Below are 15,467 nucleotides of genomic sequence, written 5' to 3'. Positions count from 1 at the left end.
TTCGTGATCGAAAGCCGATCCGACGGGCCACCTTTTCCAATAGCCTCCTTAGGACTGACCAAAACTTACCATATTGGGATTTCTGCTGTAAGTGTGGCCAGCCACCTTAACTGGAACCATCAATCTGGTGGGCCCCATTATAGATGGCCAGAATTGAACGAATGGGCATATGCATGACAAACCTCCTGGGCCGGACAACATGGCCTTTTGAAGTTTGTGGACGGCCCGGCCCAAACCTGACCGAGCAGCAGCCAAATCCTAGGTAAATTGCTAACCGGCATGCATGTATAGTCCAGTCGTAGCCACATTCACATCTCCACACATGCTAATGTAGCACACATGTCTAAGATCCAGGCCATCTATTAGGTGGCCCGTGAGATGTAGATTGTTTGGCTCAATAATCGGGTTGGCCCACTATTTGTTCAGCCCATGATGTACAAAAAAAATGGACGGTTGGAAAAAAGTTGACCACTGGTCCACATGCAATGTAGATTTGTGCCCGAACTGATGACGATAGGAGGAAATCTATACAATGGGCCCACCTAATATGATACATCACTTGGAGTCAGCACACGTGTGATGGGTTGGCACATGTGGGCCCATATGGAACTTGAGGATATACAAGTATGTGCGATTATAAAGTTTTAGTTGAATAATTGCAAGCCATCTACCTTCTTTTGCTACAAGATCATCAACTCGCTGGGAGACATTTGGGCTGGCCCACAGGCTTTAGGCCCTGCCCATTTTATTTTGGGCCGGGCTTTTGTATCAACTTGAGGGCGGGCCTGGGCTTAATATTTTAGGGCCCGTTTGGCCGGGTGGATTGGAAGGGATTGAATGGTATTAGGGTGGATGACATGGATTTCTAGGCAATGATAGTATTGTCAGTGGATTGTCTTGAGATCCATGGGATTGCTATATCCAGACTGTTTGGCACGCCCGGCCAATCCCAGCATTAAACATTCCCACCCCTTCCAATCCCTCGAACCAAACACGTCCCAGGAAAATTTGAACCGATTAGAGTGGATTGGATGGGATTTAAAGGTAATGATGGTGTTGTCACTGGATTGTCTTAAGATCCATGGGATTGGGATCAGATCACCGACTCTATTTAGCACGTCAGGCCAATCCCGGGATTTAACTTCCAATCCATTCCAATACCATCCAATCCCTTCCAATCCGACCGGCCAAACAGGCCGTAAACGGCTTGTAAATATTGCTGGCTCAGGCTGTGCCTCGAAAACCCTTCACCCGGGTGCGCCGTTTAGAGCTTTCAAGGCATTTTCATCGTGGTCATGACTTGTTTGAATCCAATCTAGTTGTGACTCACCCTCAGGTTGTATCAACCCGAGGGCAGGCCTGGGCCTAATATTTAAACAGTTTTATGAATCTTGCTGGCTCAGGCTGCGCCTAGAAACCCTTCACCAGGGCGGCCTGTTTAGGGCTTTCAAGGCATTTTCGTCGTGGTCAGGACTTGTTTGAATCCAGTTGAGTTACAACTCGTCCTCGGGTTGCATCAACTTGAGGGTTGTGCCCAGGTCTGTCCTCAGATTGCATTAACCTGAGGATGAGCCTAGGCCTAAACGGTTTATGAATCTTGCTGGCTCAGTCTGTACCTAAAACCCCTTCGCCCAAGCAGCCTGTTTAAGGCTTCAAGGCATTTTCATCATGGTCATGACTAGTTCGAATCTAGTCAAGTTGTGACTCTTCCACATCAGCCCGAGGATTGTGCCTAGGCCCACCTTCAGATTCAACCTGAAGACGAGCCTAGGCCTAATATTTAAATGGTTTATGAATCTTGCTGGCTCAGGCAGTGCCTAGAAACCCTTCACCCGGGCAGCTCGTTTAGGGCTTTTAAGGCATTTTCATCATGGTCATGACTTGTTTGAATCCGGTCAAGTTACAACTCGTCCTCAGGCTTCATCAACCTGAGAGCAGTGCCCAGGCCTGCTCTCATGTTGCATTACCCCGAGGCCAGGCTTGGGCCTAATATTTAAACGGTTTATGAATCTTATTGGTGTAGCCCGTTTAGGGCATTCAAGGCATTTTCATCATGGTCATGACTAGTTTGAATCCAGTCAAGTTGCAACTTGCCCAAGTCTGAGGCAAATCAACCTAACTTGCCTGAGTCAGGGTGAATCACATGGTGCCTATACTGGTCCCAACTGAGTTGACTCGGTCAAGTCGGTAATCAATGCTTCTCATGGCATACTTCACATGTATGGTGGGGCACACCAAGGATGGCCACAGGCCAGGTCCGGACCTGCCTTTTTTGGGCTTGTCATGGACCTGGCCTGTACTCAGGCCTAATTTTTAGTTCTTGAGCCAGACTTGGATAGCCCTTTGGCTTGGCCCACAGAGGGTCCATTGACAGCCCTAGGGGAAAGCTTAATTAGCATAGATTTCAAGACTCGGACAGGTCTAATGCGACTCGTCCAAGTCCCCTGATTGGGGTTGATTTAGACTCGGTTGGTCCGAGTCACCGCCGAGTCTTTTCACCTTGTTTATTAGTCTGGAGTGGGTTGGGTCAGGTCCCAGCTTACGCCAGCTTGGGTAGCCCATGAACAGGGACGGTCCACTATTTTTGGGCTCTACAAATAAACAAGCTTGGCTAGCGGATTCCTGACCTGGGCCCCTCTTAAATCATCTTCTCCATCTCTCTAAACAAGTCATCTTTTAGCTGATGATTCCTGACGGTCCATTAAGTGTCTTTGCACGACCTCGGACTAATCAAATCCCTTGCTGACTGCGGGCCTACATGCTCAAACGTGTCACTACAACTGTGATGTGCATCTCATGGCCTTTGATTTTTGTACACATCCAATCTTGTAACATCAGAATATACTTTCTAGAATACAAAGATCAGAAAACCCACTGGACCATTTCAAAAAGGTCCACTGAACAATGGACCATAAATAACATTTGGGTCCCAATAAATAATTAGGAGTTTGTGCAACTAGTTGTGTACGGCCCCACATAGCATACGTATCGAATTCAAACCGGCCCAAAAATCAGGCTGATCTGATCCAATCATCAGGTGGGCCACATCATAGAAAATAACTGCCCAGAAACCTGCAATTTTTTCACATGTTGGCTTGAGATTTAAGAGGCGATTTGTAGCACATGTGCCAAATTTGGCATCCTTGTAGTAGATCCTGACCGTTCCTCCCATGGGAACAATCATGAAATTTCCTGGGCCTAAAATTAGGCTGGTGTACTCATACGATGGGCCGCGTGTGTAAGGAGAAAAATGAATTGTGTTAGGAAGAAGATGAAGGATGATTCTTTCTCTGCATAAAAAATGTGGCCCACCTTATCAGTGGACTCGCTGGACCTTTTGAAGGCTGCAGTAGCTCAATTGCTTCTTACTAATTATGACTAGTGATGAGAAAAATATGGCATAGTTGTAAGGACATGCAGACTGTCCAAACTCCACACCCAAAAATTCACTGAGAATATAATATTACTCATCTAATTTTTCCCCAGTTCTTAAATCAAATCACATTGTTTTGTTTTAAGAGGAGATGAGAAAAAATTGGAAAGAAGAAGAGAAGAAAATCATGACAACAGAAGAGAAAAATACCTTTAGATTGCCAGGAAATTAATGACCCTTGAATTGTGCTGAAATGGTAAAAAGAAAAACCCCAATATACGGGAGGAAAATAAGCTAGACTATGGTTATATTACTAACATTTAGAAATTGTGGTGACTATTAAATAAATATATGGCATATATGTATGGAAATATAAATGTTTATGGTGATCTCATATCGGATAGGGAAAAGGGATGTGGAGTGTATATAAAACATTCCGCTCCCTGAAAATGCTTTCATTATATTTTAGCTCATCTAGCGAATATTCATCACTCCTATGTTTGATAGCGACTCATGTACCATGAACCTAAGAGGAATGTTCCCACATGATGTTGGATGAGCTTTGTACACAATCATTCTTTATATGCACAGAAGGAGGGCTGTGCCATAATGATTACTTGAGAAATTTTTGGACCAAGTCATTCACTGTGTGGGCCACAGTTGAACATTTATTCCGATAGTTGGCCATTAGTTTTAATGGTGACTTATAACCCTTGATCATACTATGCTATATTTAAGAAATTATTCCATATGACGTACTTCCTTTTATCTTGGGAATAACAAACAACATGAACTAAGTATCTTATCCATGCTAACAAATTCACTTCAAAGAGTTTTGACAAATGATGACTAAGACACATTTTGTTTCCATTTATGCTGTAGGTGTAACCAACACGCAATTAATGATATAGCAAGAAGAAATAGCATGCCTAATGAGTAGCTTAAGTTGGTCTTCTCTCCATGTGACTTTTTACATGTGGACCATCTTTTGGATGCTTTGGATTTTCTATAAAAGTGAGGAGTTGGTAAGATAAAATAAATGTAAGTTCATGAACTTACATGTACGTTACTTTACTGATAGGACATTGATGCCTGGTAGTGTATGGGCATTAATGTGCCGGCACGTATTGTTGGAATTGTGGGCCACCGGTGGCATTATATAGCTGATTGGATCAGGTGAAGTGGAACAGTCATATTTGTTGTGGGCCCACCACACGGTTTTTATTTTCTTTTTTACACACGCACCGCCCACACACGCCGTAGTGGGATTTCACCACCTATGGGTTTCGAACCCAAGACCTCTTGTTGAAACTCCTCAGAGTCTACCACTGAGGCAAGGATTGAATCTCAGCCCACCATCCGTTGTCAACTACTCCAAACTCCATATATATATATATATATATATATATGAGTGGTGGTATTGTGGACCGTCTCGCAGGAGACTTTCGTACGCACCAAGGCAGGCTTGCTTACACGCTAGCTGGGGTCAGGTCCCATTGTGATGCGTTCATGAAATCCATTCTGATGATTAAGTCTGTAACGAAAATTTAGCCAAAAAGTTGATAAACTATGCAGGTTCATGATTAAAGTGGGCCACACCGAGGAAAAGTGAGAGAGGATGCATATCATTGGATTTTTACAAGACCAACCAGAGAATTGGATCTTACTCAAGTTTGGTCTAATACCCTTAAATGATATGGAAAAATGGATGGACAATCTGGATCATGCATGTATCATGGTGGGCCCACATTAAAGTTTCAACACCATCCAGTATAGGTTGCCACTTGCAAGAATCACATCAACATACATGAGACGGGTGGGAAAACCAAGGTGGGAGGCCCGGAGATGGCCCAATCGTGATGTGTATGTGAAATCAACTCCGATCATATGGTGCATGAGGAAAACATAGCCATAGGGATCAAACATAAGACATTCATAATTTATGCTAGACCACATATGCACAAACAATGCAAGGGATGCCCACCATCCAAACTGTTTAACTTGGTGTAGCTCACATAAATCACTTATGGGCATAAAATTTGGTCCCCATGCATAAATTTTCATAAGGTAGATAATGTTTGGAGTGAATTCCAGATAAACATCACGGTGGACCCTACACAATGTCAACAGTAGTCGTCCCCCCTCTCCCACTGTTTCCCTTCGTGTAGCCCACATGAATCAAGTATCAACTTGATGTTGGAGTCTCACAGCTTAATTTCTCTCATAGACCTAATGGTCGGGGTGGATTTCACAAATATATCACAATGGGCCCACTCCAGTTCACCTGTCTAAGAAAGCTTACATTGGTGCGTACGAAAGTCTCCTGCATGACGGTGCGCAGAAGACCACCACTCATATATATATATATATATATATATATATATATATATATATATATATATATATATATATATAGAGAGAGAGAGAGAGAGAGAGAGAGAGAGAGAGAAAGAGAGATAGAGAGAGAGACCCACTTACGCACTTGTGCACCTTTGCACATGTGTCATGGGCGTCTAATCCGAATGGTCCATGTGATGTAGCATCCTATGAAACCTCAGGGGACCAATTTTCACCCTGATCAAAAACTCTGGTGGGCCATAGCAAAGAGAGATGCAAATCAAGGGAGGAAACTATTTTCTTTTTCCATGGCCCGCCAAGTTTTGAATCAAAGTAAAAGTTGGGCCTTAAGGGTTTCATGGGGTGCTACATCACGTGGACCATTTAGATTTGAGACTCACATCGTGTATGATGAGTTCTCAAACAGTTCGCATGAGTTCCGTGCGAACTAGGGTGCAACTAAGCATTTGGATATATATATATAGAGAGAGAGAGAGTGAGAGTCATGCTCACCTGCGCACGTACACGTGTCATGGGTGTCTAATCTGAACGGTCCATGTGATGCAGAATCCCATGAAACCCCAAGGGACAAATTTTCACCCTAATCTAAAATTCTGGTGGGCCATAGCAAAGAGAAATGCAAATCAAGGGAGGAAACTGTTTTTATTTTCATGGCCCACCAAAGTTTTGGATCAGAGTAAAACTTAGGCCCGGGGGGTTTCATAAGGTGCTGCTTCACATGGATGGTTCAGATTTTGGATCCACTTCACATATGATGGGTTCTCAAAAAAGTTCGCACCAGTTCCGTGTGAACTAGTGCGCAGGTGAGTATTTCCCTGTGTGTGTATATATATTCGCATGCTCACCAACGCACGTGTGCACTTTGTATGTACACGTGTCATGGGAGTCTAATCCGAACGGTCCATGTGATGCGGCATCCCATGAAACCGCAAGGGAGCAATTTTCACCGTGATCTAAAACTTTGGTGGGTCATAACAAAGAGAGATGCAAATCAAGGGAGGAAATTATTTTCTTTTTTCCATGGCCCACCAGGTTTTGGATCAAAGTATAAGTAGAGCCCTAAGGGTTTCATGGAGTGCTGCATCAGATGGACCGTTCAGATTTGGGACTTGCATCATGAACGATGAGTTCTCAAAAAGTTGTGTGTGTGTATACATATACATATACATGTATATGTACACACACACACACACACACACACACACACACACACACACACATACGCACATATGTATATATGTATATATGTGTATGTGTATTAGATCAATCCACTGGGTTATTTGTTTCATATTCAAAAGGCCTCACGTATTATCCACCATTCAGATTTTTTTAGCCTACTACCCAAGCCATCCCAATGAGTTCATTAGTGGTGCCCATTGGAGAGTTTGTGTGGGCCTACCTTTAAGTCTATGGGCCTTCATATGTCCTATCTAGGCCAACTTTGGTACTGTAGAACCCATTTAGATTTAGTTTATGTTCTGTATTTTTCTTTGGTGTGAATTATTCAACCATAGCAATTTGATCATGTTGGAAGCCATTCATGGCTGCTAGTTGTTCCAAACATCATACCATAACTTTAATAGATAGTTTGTTGGTTGTGAGTCATCCATCTATGGTTGATGAGATTATCATGGTTAACAGCGGTTGCCTATATTGTATTGTGAGAGGGGATCTAGTTAAAGTGCTTTTGGAGTTGGTCTGACCATTTTGCTACAGACACAATAGACCTTACAAAACCAACTCTTGTAATCAAGATATTATGATGACATGGTTGCATGCTACATGAGTTGTTAGTTTGGTTGACTACAGGCATCCTATGCTACATTTGAATGAAGTGAAATCAAGATAAATTTCGTAATTGAGGCCAACTTGGAGACACTGACTCACAAAATTAAGAAATCTAGACATATAGATAATACTACATATTTGTTCGCGTCTGTAATTTAGATTGAGATATAGACCTTTATTAACTCGTATATTAATATAAGGTAGTCCATGCTATCATATGTGTTAGGGTAGTTGGCCAGTCCATTCAAGAGCTTGGTAACATTGTAGGGAACATTCAAAAAAAACTTTCCTGAATGTGTAAGATTTACATGAGTAGCTTTTCTGGATGGAGTATGGTATTAGAAAAAGAACTCAGATATGTTCTATAGATGCTCTTTTTTATTATTAGAGTTATGATTATGGGCTGTGTATTCATATTAAGGTTCTGGCAAACTATGTAAGGCAATTTTAGATTGTAAATTGTAATAGGGTTATTTGGTTGATAGATATGATCATTCATGAATTGTTTTAAAACAACTAGAAAACCTTAAAAGGTAGATAAACTAGTACAATTGAAACTCTTTTAAGCTAAAGAGCATGTTTAGTTTTATTGTCTAAATCAAATTAAGGTGTAAGCTATTAGTCATTTAAGCCTAATTTTTTAGCCAATGGACAAAATTATGAGCATCATACGTATCCAGTTTTAAGAGTCCAAAGCCAAATCAAGTGACTAGACAGATTGCAGATAGTGTCTTTCATGGCATGGTTTACCCATCTCTTTATCCATGGAATATTGAGAATATCCATTAAAGATAATAGATTGGGTGGGATTTTAGTTTATAGGAATTAGTGAGGACATTGGCTATATGTTCCATCAAAGTGGTCATGACTAAAGATCACATTAGTACTTATATTTAAAAGCATAACGTATGCATCGTATGTTAAGGATCAATAACATGATGTTTTGTGTCCAAATAAGTGGTGTTTGACCCGATGAAGTTCGTTGGTTGATTGGAGCCAAACAGGATGGAGTGGATGGTGTTAACAGTATAAGATCAAATAGTTCATCTTCTCGCAAATGCATTGGACCATTTGGGCTTGTATTGTAGACATTTAGCCAGCTTCATATTGTGAAGGCCGTTCGGGTGTTGCAATTTCAACCCAAAGTAATGGATCATGATGATGCACTAAGTTTCACACCAAGATTTGATGATTGGCCTGTCATCTTGAATAATCTAGTCAACTGCCTCGTTGATTAGATAACGTTTAGTACAATAAAATTTCTTTAATTTACGCTTAAGGTTTAATGAAGTCTTTCCTCTACTGTGAACTATTACACATTTTGTGTTGCAATCATGAATATTGAATATATTCTCTTCTATTGAAAAGCCTTTCTACCTTTAATGGTTCTAACTTTTCGAAATGGAATGAGGTCTTAGAAATTACCCCTTGGTTGTATAGAATTAGACTTACTATTAAATGAAAACTAGTTTTAAAACCAGTCCTACATGTAATATTGCTAAATGTAATAGGTGGAAATAGGTAAATAAGCTAGGTAAAGATTATGATGTATTCCATTTCTGAATCTTTTTGTAGGGGCATACTTGAGAAAGAGAACATGAAAGAATTCATCAGGAAAAAAAAAAAATTTCACCAAATTGATAAGGCAAATACTATAACAGTTCTTACGACTTACTCAAGCCTAGAATGATGAGTTCATAAAGCCTATATCTACCCAAGAGATTGAGAATTTCATCTAGATTGCAAACTCCAATAAGTCTTTTAGACCGGATGAATTTAATGTCAATTTCTGTAAGGTTTGTTAGCATATTTTTGGGAAAGACATTTACATTGTTATGAATAATTTCTTTGAATCATCTAAACTTCTTAAACAATTTAACAATACGCTAATCGATCTAATCCTCGTATTTAAAAACTATGAACCCCTGAGTGATCTAAGACCAATCTTCCTTACCAACAAGATATATAAAATCATTTTCAGAATCTTAATAAACCAAATGAAGGTAGTCATATTCTTGATTATTGGTCACTCCCAATCTGCCTGCATCCTTGGTCATAATATTTCTAATAATATCTTACTCAATCACGACCTCATTAGGAGAATCCACCTTGAGAGAGGAGCGCCTAGAATATTCGTTAAAGTTGACCTTAAAAAGTCATTTGATTCTATCAATTGGAATTTTCTTATTGGAGTTATGGGTGCCCTAAATATTTCATATTTTTGGAGTAATTGAATTTATGCTTGCATCTCCTCTTCTTCTTTCTTGATCAATATAAATGGGAAGATGTGTGGTTTCTTTAAGAGCAATAGGAGCCCCGGGCATCTATCTCCCTTTCTCTTTGTTATTGTTATGGAAATGTTTTCTACTTTTATTAAAAAAATTGTGTTAATGGGATGATTGGAATTCCTTTCAAAACGAAGACCTTGGTTATCTTTCATCTTTTATTTACGAATGATCACATGATCTTCGTTAGCACAAACCCGTTATCAGCTTATAACCTCATGAACTTATTTATCAATTTCACTAATAATTCAAGTTTGCAAGTTAATCCTTGTAAGTACGTTTTGTTAATTTGTAGGTCCTATAAGTGCGAATATGTTATTATAGACATGCTTAAAATAGGAGAAGGTGACCTTTCCATTAGATATCTTGGTTACCATTTCTTTTCTATTAGGCTTCACATTGTGGATCATCGGCCTTTGGTGGACAGCCTTACTAGGAAGTTTAGTGGGTGGAAAGTCTTTCTTCCTTTATGTTGGGACTCATATATTGCATATTTAATCATTAAATTACATTAGTTTTCCTAGCTTTTAATTGATAATTTTATTTAATTATATATATTTTTGTCATGCAATGTGATTCTTATTATGAATATGCACTTAAAATGATGGATTTATAGCTCAAAAGAAGATAATGAATAATTAAAAATTTGGAAGTCATTAATGAAGAATTTACATGCCAATGATCCAAAAAACTAAGTGAGGAGTGAAGAGAATCGAAGATTTGAAGTGAAGAAAATAAATCCTGAAAATTGACCAGAAAAATCAAATTCTAAAACTCCAAGTGTAAACAAGAAAGTCCTGAAATAATTTCAAAAATAAATTTCGATGGCATCAAAGTTATTTCGTTGGTATCGTCAATTTAGAAATTTCACACTCAACTCGTTGGGCAGTTATGGACAATTTTTTATGATATCAAAGACAATTTGATGCCATCGAAGGTGCAATCGAAGATGGCAAAGTGCGTAAATTTGAGGCGATTTTCAAAGTTGGTCGGACAACACTTATGTATATGGGTTTCTCATAGGGTTCTAGGTACAAATTAAGGTTAGGGGAGTGGAACAAAAGGTGGAGCAGCCTCCTAGGGTTCTTTTCTTCTCTCTAATTATTTTTTATATGTTTTTATTAAGAGTTTTTAGCTTAATCATGTATAGCATGAGCTAAATCTCTTAGCCAAGGCTAAGGAGTGAAACTATAGTTTATTTTAATGCTTCATTTGCTTTGATTCATGTATATAATGAATTCTTATTAATTTATAGTTTGAATAAAATGAATATTTTCAGTTTTTCTATAATTTATTGTGACTCAAATTACAATAAATGTTGCGATAGCTTTGAATATCTTTTTATTCTGTTTTCAGATGTGTGTGATCTATAAAATTCATGATTCATAATAAACTATTGCATGATGGATGGTTGGGTTCCCTGAGATGATCACATGGATGCTTCATGAGAGAATTATGTCATAGAAAATTCATATTTCTAAGTTTTTAATGATATATCATCAAACTGGATAAGATATGACTCTGATTCCAATTGTATTTTGTTAAATCAAGTAAAGTAACATCCTAAAAGCTACATGTGGATCCTTGGCACCCTAGTTGTTCATTATTATTATTATTAAATTCATTCATAATTAATCCATCTTCTCAAAATTATATTTTAATTCATATTCTAGTTCTAGTTCTAATTTATTTTTAAAAATGTACAAGGTAAGTTCCTGTGGATTCGACCTCGATCTCACCGAGATATTAGTACATCGCAACCCTGCACTTAGGGTTGCCATAACACTTTCCTTTGTTAACAGGTTTAAATTAATAAAATATATTCTCTTAAGCCTCTATATTTTTTGGTCCCACACTTTCTTTTTTGCCTAAAGCTTGTTATAACATCATTGAGAGGAAAATTAAAAATTTTTTGCGGAGATTCTTTGGGATTCACTTAATATTTTAGGACTGGATTTGCAAGCCCAAAAATGAAGGAGGGCCTGGTATTATTCCTTTATAGATCTCAGCTAAAGCCTGTCTTCTAAAGCAGCTCTGAAAAATTATCTACGAGGATGATAATCTTTTGGTTAAGTGGATCTGGGCAAAATATATTGAAACAACTTTCATTTTGCACATCCAACTTCTTGCAAATGCATCTTGGGCTTGGAAGAGATTTTTATTGTTCATAACATTGCCGAAAATTATGTCAGATATATTGTGAGAAAAGTTCTCTCTACTCAATAAAAAAATGACCTATGGTTGGATGATTCCAACCGTTATGATCATTTTAATAACTAGTCTATTCAAGATCTCGAGTTTGGTGAAAACTTTACTATTAGTATCCAAATTCAGGATACCAAATGACAAATCCCTTATCCAAACTCCCCAATTGTAGCTATCATTTCCAAGAAATCAGGGTGTGACAAATTATTTATGTTGACGATATTCTTAAAGCGGCTTAAAACCAATAATATGTTACATGAATTCAATATTATTAATGATAGCGAATGTACTTTTTATAGAAATAGTGTAAAATCTATTAACCACATGTTCTTCTCTTGTAAATTCACCTATTGGATTTGGGATAAACTGCACACCAAACTTTCTATTTCATTTATCTCTTACCCTACTATTTTATAGTCTGTAAACTAACTTATAAACAGCTTGTTGGATCCTATATCTAATGCCTAAGTAGGCTTTCCGTTCTTTCCCTTATGTGACGTGTATGGAGAGAGAGAAATAACTATGTTTTTAATGCTAAGATCCTCTCTAAGGAATCCATATTTAGGAACGTAACATCCAACTTCACAAGCCAAAATTATTTTCTTTATTGGGCCGTCTTTAGTGGCTAAGATGCCATGTGCCTTATTAGCGAATTAAGATCTTTATACATTTTTTTTATACCATGTATCCCTTAGTAAATCATATCTTTCATCAGAGTAAAATTAAGCCATGTTGGACCTTGGCTTGTGAGGAGATTATTGATTCTATAGTTGGTCTCCTTTGCATCTCCTACCCTCTGCTCAATTTGAAAGATCGTTTAGGACATGGGTAGGTAAGAGCCTTAAGATAAATGTCTTTAAGAGTCGTTTCAAGGTATTTTCAAGTTTTTTTCTGCCAACCTTACAGGTGCCAGTATCTTGGTGTACAATGGAAAGAGCTTTGCTGCCTTATTGGACCCTTCTACCTCTTTATGGGAGACATATTTTTGCTTGTGCTGCCCACACCTTCATCGCTCACTCTAGTAGCCATGCCAGCATTACTCCCAATCATTTAAGGTAAACTATTTTAAAGTTGGCTGTTGCTTGCTAAACTCTTCCTATCGCCTTATCTTTAGGATTGAGTTTACTCATTTAATGTGACACTTGGCCCGTGTTATAGGCTCTTTTTGGCTATTATTGGGGAGATTGTTTTTTTTCCTTTTCTTTTTCTTTTTCTTTTTCTTGTTTCCCTTCCATTTTCTTTTTTTTTTCTTTTCTCATAGAGCTTAAGGTGTGAGCTATTTTTTTTTTCATTTTGTTAGGATTTTTCCTTTTTCCAAGAAATGAGAAAAAAGTATATTGGCTTATTAAGTCATTGTATGGATTGAAGCAAACACTTAAACAATGGCATGAAAATTTTGATTCAAATATGTTTTTCATTGGTTTTATGCATAATATAGCTGATAAGTGTATTTACTCTAAGGTATATAGTAATTGCATTATTATTATATATTTATATGTGAATGACGTGTTAATTATTAATAATATAATAAATGATGTAACTAAAACACAAAAGTTTTCCTATTTCAATGTCAAAATGAAAGATCTTAAACAAGTGGATACTATACTATGTATCAAAGTTTAAAAAACATAGTGGAGGTTATGCGTTATGTCAATCTCATTACATTGAGAAGATACTGAACAAGTTTAACCACTTAAAAATAAAAAAGATAAATACCTTATTTGATTAAAGTATCAAGCTAAAAAAAAACGATGGAAGAGTAATTGTGTAGCTTAAGTATGCTAGTGCTATAAGCAATCTTATGTATACAATACAATGCACAATACCAGATATAGCATACAATATGAGTAAACTAAGCAAGTTTACTAGTAATTCTAGTGTGAAACACTATAAAGCTACTAATAGGGCTCATGATTACCTCAAAGCAACCAGAGAACTATAACTATTCTAATCAAAGTTTTCGGTCGTGTTGGAAGGATGTACCAATGATAGTTGGATATCAAGTACAAGAGATGATAAGTCCACAACGGGGTGAGTATTCATCTTAGGAGATGCAACTATCTCTTAGGGATCTAAGAAACAAACATGCATAACATACTCAACAATAGAAATCTTAGTTTATAAATTTAGTTGTAATAGACAAAGATGATTAGTGGCTAAGGGATCTTCTTAGAAATCACATTTTGTACGAAGCCTATACCGGTTGTTTCACATTATTGTGATAATGAGGCCATTCTAGCAAGAACCTATAACGACACATATAATGGAAAGTATAAATACATAAGTTGGAGATATGACTATGTAAGGTAATGGATTCGAGATGGAATTATTGCGATTTCATATGTGAAGTGAAGCAATAACTTGATTGATCCTTTCAGTAAACCTCGAACAAGAGAAGTAGTAAGAACATCATTTAGATGTATGAAGTTGAAACTCTTCACTTAAAGTTCCACCAGTGATGGAAACCTAACTTAACATTATAAAAATCTCTAAGTTTGATTTTAATGAGTAAAAACAAGTCACTAATAAGTAAAAAGTTTTAATACTAAAAATAATAAGAAAACCTCAAAAGGCCTCATCCAAGATGAATAGTGCTGGCCATAATAGATAGAAGATTGAGTCTTAGAACTCTTAATGAAATCCAATGTAAAGCACATGTGTTTTAATAGTATTGGGAACACTGGGAGGATTTTACGTATGTGAACGTAAATGTGGTGTCGCCTCTCATGAGAGTTAGAATTTCTTCTATGATCGTTCATGAAACAAGAAAAGCACATTGTCATTAAATGTACTGAGCAAGTAACATAATGTAAATCATATAATGTACATGTGATCATATGTGCAATATCTTTGATTCTATCATTAAGAAATATTTGATTCAAGGTTGCCGCTATTAGGAATTTCGATAAAACTTTGAAATACTTATACTAAGAAAAGATTCAAATTGAAATATATATTTCTTTATGCATAAAAACTATTTATAATCTCTCACAATTTTTTCTACTATTTAATTTAATCAAGTGAGGGATTGTTTAAAATATCTCTCATGGTAGTTAAATTAAATAAATAAATTTGAATTTTGAAAATTAAAATTTCAAATAAAATTATCGTTTTCCTTTTAAATAAAAATGAAAATGGAATTTGTCTTTGTCCCACATCTTTTAGAGATGTGATTTCTTTGTTTTTTATAGACCTTCTCAAGATTATGTTGTTTTGAAGAGAGAGAGAGAGAGAGAGAGAGAGAGAGAGAGAGAGAGAGAGAGAGCGCTTGGGGTTGCATGTTCTGCACTAAAACGTGCTTGCATTGGCATGGGCGATGTCGTAGGCAGTATAGCTGTAGAGGCGCTAGTGGTGCATATTATACTTCGCACGTGCAAATTGTGTCACAAGTGGTCACTCCCTCGCGACCTTAAGCAAACCATCACGAGATGGTGCAAGCATGGTACGAAGTCTGAGAA

This window comes from Magnolia sinica, chromosome 16, assembly GCF_029962835.1.
Source record: "Magnolia sinica isolate HGM2019 chromosome 16, MsV1, whole genome shotgun sequence".
In the NCBI taxonomy this organism is placed as follows: Eukaryota; Viridiplantae; Streptophyta; class Magnoliopsida; order Magnoliales; family Magnoliaceae; genus Magnolia; species Magnolia sinica.
This window is presented reverse-complemented; position numbering follows the sequence as displayed.